Below are 4,968 nucleotides of genomic sequence, written 5' to 3' on the forward strand. Positions count from 1 at the left end.
AGGGTAGATAAGTATTTCATTTTTGGGTTGATATTATCAGATTGTTAACTATCAGTGGTCTATCCGTTTCTGATATAAGCTTATGCGGGGAGAAAATAGTTCTTGTTACTCATACTAGCATTGTTGCTTCTATATTTAAATAGAATGGCCCAGGAGGTATAATTAGGAGTTGATGTAATATGATTGGGATTAAGTTATATTGTTTGTTGAGCTGGAACGCTTTCTCAATTGGTGGCTGCTTTTAAGCCAACTATGGTGATGTTAGTATATACTCTCTAATAAAGGTTGTATCCTGATTCTAAGAAGCTGTACCTTCTTAGACTATATTTTAAATTTACATTAAAATTTTGTTTTTTTTTAGGTAAATTTAAAGTTGAACTAAAATTCTGTTTGTGGGCAACCAGCTATCACCAGGCTCGTTAGGCTTTTCACCTCTACCCACAAATCTTCTCACTATTTTGCTACATAGATGAGTTGATCCTTTTAGATTGTTTATGGGTAGCTCGTCTGGTTTCGGGGAGCTTAGCTTAAGTTCTCTTTGTTAAGTCGTTTCTGGCTAGTTCATTATGCAAAAGGTAAAAGGGGTAATCTTTGCTGTTTAATACTGTTAAGATGTCTTTCATCATTCCCTTACGGTACTATCTCTATCGCTCCAATTAAAATTTCTATCTCCTATACTTTTATTATTTAACTAAATGTTTTACTTTATATGTCTGTGATACTTAAGTTTGGGGTTAGTTGGGCTAGCTTTTGTTCAAAGTGGTCATAAGTAATGAAATCTTCTGGGTGTAGGCCAGACGCTTTAGTTAAGCTACACTTTGATTAATCCAAGCACACCTTCCGGTATGCTTACCTTGTTACGACTTGTCTCCTCTTGTGTCTTAGTTAAGTTAATATGGTTATGGTTGTGTCTTATTACTTGAGGAGGGTGACGGGCGGTGTGTGCGTGCTTCATGGCCCTATTCAATTAAGCTCTCTATTCTTAATTTACTACTAAATCCTCCTTCAGTTTTTAATTTCATAAAAACGTTCGTGGAATGTTCTTGGGTAGAAAATGTAGCCCATTTCTTCCCACCCCATAAGTTACACCTTGACCTAACTTTTTTATGTAAAATGATTGTGCTTACTATTCTACCTTTTGAGGGTTTGCTGAAGATGGCGGTATATAGACTGAATTAGCAAAGGGTGGTGAGGTTTATCGGGGTTTATCGATTATAGAACAGGCTCCTCTAGAGGGATATAAAGCACCGCCAAGTCCTTTGAGTTTTAAGCTATTGCTAGTAGTCCTCTGGCGAATTATTTTGTTGTAAAATTATCTATGTTTAGGGCTAAGCATAGTGGGGTATCTAATCCCAGTTTGGGTCTTAGCTATCGTGTAGTCAGATTATTATAAAGTCACTTTCGTGGTCTATTTTATGGTAACTGTAGCTTTTTACGGCTTAGTTAAGTTTTAACTTTAGTGCAAAGGTATCTTAAACACGCTTTACGCCGTGGGCCTATTAGTTTGGGTTAATCGTATGACCGCGGTGGCTGGCACGAAATTTACCAACCCTTTTTAGTATGGCTTAGTCAAACTTTCGTTTATGGCTTAATTTTTATCACTGCTGTATCCCGTGGGGGTGTGGCTTAGCAAGGTGTTATGAGCTACTTAAGAGTGTGCTTGATACCTGCTCCTTTAGATCACTGCTGATTTTAAGGGCATTCTCACTGGGGCGTGGAGACTTGCATGTGTAAGTCTACTAAGAACTAATAGGAAGGCTAGGACCAAACCTTTGTGTTTATGGAGTCGTGCGACTCATCTTGGCATTTTCAGTGCCTTGCTTTATTAATTAAGCTACATTAACTTATACTGAAATTGTAGTGTGTATAATAAATAAAATACATAGTAAATATGAGAGGAAAAAAAAAGGGGATGCTATCTATAGATAGACCACGAGATCGAATGCGTGTAAGACTGTTGTGTTAAGTTAACTAGAGTAGCAATACATTTGTATACAATTTAAATAAAGCTTGTGAGTATTGTATGCACTTAGTCCTGTTTTTGGGGTTTGGCAGGACATAAATAAGTGTATAATAGATGACATGAGTTTATGGGGGGTAAGGGGGGTTTGTATAAGTTAACTTAATGTCTTGCGCGTGTACGTACGTGTACACACGTGTACGTACGTGTACACACGTGTACGTACGTGTACACACGTGTACGTACGTGTACACACGTGTACGTACGTGTACACACGTGTACGTACGTGTACACACGTGTACGTACGTGTACGTACGTGTACGTACGTGTACGTACGTGTACACACGTGTACGTACGTGTACACACGTGTACGTACGTGTACACACGTGTACGTACGTGTACACACGTGTACGTACGTGTACACACGTGTACGTACGTGTACACACGTGTACGTACGTGTACACACGTGTGTCCTAGAATTATATGTCCTGAAACCATTGACTGAATAGCACCTTGATTTTATGCGTGAGTTGATAAATGATAATGAATAAGTCCAGCTACAAGTTATTTGACTGCATTAGGGCCGCGACGGGCATATTCCCTGAGAGCAGAAGATAAGTTAGAGTTAGTGCCGTTGCGGTCATAGATGAGTGATAGCAGATTCCCCCCCTAAAAATAAAAGATACCAAATGCATGACACCACAGTTATGTGTGATCATGGGCTGATTAGTCACTAGTCCATCGAGATGTCCCATTTGCGAGAATTAGTAGGATTGGAATAAATAGAGTCATGGCCCTGAGGTAAGAACCAGATGCCAGGTATAGTTTCATGATAGTAACCCCCACATTAGCATGGGCCCGGAGCGAGAAGAGTGACATTACAGGCAAGGATTGATGGTTTCTCGAGGCATGGTGATTAAGCCCTTATTGGACTAAGTGATATGCATCTAGTTACTGTTGAGGATCAATGGGTTGTGGAATTGGACTAGACATGTCCTATGTAAAGATATAATATCATGTACATGCTTATATGCATGGGGCAAGCCATTAATGCACGACGTACATAGGGGAGGGAAAGAAGGATTTTTTGGAGATACTGACATAGCACAGTAGAGGTGGTCCAATATATGAATGTAGGGGGTGTCAGGGAATAGTTTAAGAAGAATTTCAGCTTTGGGTGCTGATGGTGGAGCAAGAGCTTCTTCCTTGAGTCTTAGGGAGGGCGACTACTCTCCATTTTTGGTTTACAAGACCAAGGTAATGATTATACTACAAAGACTCTTCATTTTAGAAGATTATTTTCGATAACGCTAATTGTTGGCATTAGAATCAATAGGATGGTGAAATATAGAATTGAGGCGACCTGTCCGATAATGATGAAAGGGTGTTCAACTGGCTGTCCTCCAATCCAAGTTAAAGTGAGAAGATCGGCGACTAAAAGTCAGAATAGGCATTGGCTGAGGGGTCGGAATATTATACTGCGTTGCTTAGATGTGTGGAGGAATGGAATGAATGCTAAAATTAGGATGGAGAATACTAGGGCGAGTACACCTCCTAATTTATTAGGGATAGATCGTAGGATGGCATAGGCGAATAGGAAGTATCATTCAGGTTTGATATGTGGAGGGGTGTTTAGGGGGTTTGCAGGGGTGTAGTTGTCTGGATCTCCTAATAGGTCTGGTGAAAATAAAACTAGTGATATTAAGACTAGGAGCAGGAGTAGGATTCCTAGGATATCTTTAATTGTGTAGTAGGGGTGAAACGGAATTTTGTCTGAGTCTGATGTGATTCCTGAGGGGTTGTTGGATCCGGTTTCGTGTAGAAATAGGAGGTGTACTATTGCTAGAGCTGCGATGATGAATGGAAAGATAAAATGAAATGCAAAGAATCGTGTTAAGGTTGCTTTGTCTACTGAGAAGCCACCTCAGATTCACTCTACTAAGTTGGTTCCGATATAGGGGATGGCGGAGAGAAGGTTAGTGATTACAGTTGCCCCTCAAAATGATATTTGTCCTCACGGCAGTACATAGCCTATGAATGCTGTGGCTATGGTTGCGAATAGTAGTACAATTCCAATGTTTCATGTTTCTATGAATACATAGGATCCATAGTATAGGCCTCGTCCCACATGTATGAATAGGCAGATGAAGAATATGGAAGCGCCATTTGCATGTATATAGCGGATAATTCAGCCGTAGTTAACGTCTCGACAGATGTGGGTGACCGATGAAAAAGCTGTGGCCGTGTCCGATGTGTAGTGTATAGCTAGAAATAAACCTGTTAGAATCTGTAGAATCAAGCATACTCCTAATAAGGACCCGAAATTCCATCAAGCAGAGATGTTAGATGGCGCTGGGAGGTCAATGAATGAATTGTTGACAATTTTGGCTAGTGGGTGGGTTTTTCGAATGTTGGTCATTAATGTTCTTATAGTTGAAATACAACGATGATTTTTCATGTCATTAGTCATGGTTAAATTCCATGTAGGAATAATGATAACATACATTGTATTTATTTTAAGTATCGTTTTTGTGATGAGTTTTGTGGGTTTTGCCACTAAACCATCTCCTATTTATGGTGGGCTTGTGCTAATTATTAGCGGTGGGATTGGTTGTGCGATTGTTCTGAATTTTGGGGGTTCTTTTTTAGGGCTGATAGTGTTTTTAATTTATTTGGGGGGTATATTAGTAGTATTTGGTTATACAACTGCTATGGCTACTGAGCAATACCCTGAGGTGTGAGTTTCAAATAAGGCTGTTCTAGCGGCTTTTATTACTGGTCTATTGTCTGAGTTGTTGACTGCTTGCTATATTTTGAAGGATGATGAGGTGGAGGTAGTATTAAAGTTTAATGGAATAGGGGATTGGGTAATTTATGATACGGGGGACTCTGGGTTTTTTAGTGAAGAGGCTATGGGTATTGCGGCTTTATATAGTTATGGAACCTGGTTGGTGATTGTTACAGGTTGGTCGCTGTTAACTGGTGTGTTGGTTATCATGGAAGTTACC

The 4,968-nt window shown here is 39.8% G+C and overlaps 1 pseudogene; it reads right to left on the minus strand.

Moving 5' to 3' along the window:
• Positions 1–820: 820 nt before the first annotated feature.
• LOC144310107 (18S ribosomal RNA) lies at positions 821–1,775 on the minus strand (annotated as a pseudogene).
• Positions 1,776–4,968: the final 3,193 nt, after the last annotated feature.

Source organism: Canis aureus, unplaced genomic scaffold (assembly GCF_053574225.1).
Source record: "Canis aureus isolate CA01 unplaced genomic scaffold, VMU_Caureus_v.1.0 ptg000415l_RagTag, whole genome shotgun sequence".
In the NCBI taxonomy this organism is placed as follows: domain Eukaryota; kingdom Metazoa; phylum Chordata; class Mammalia; order Carnivora; family Canidae; genus Canis; species Canis aureus.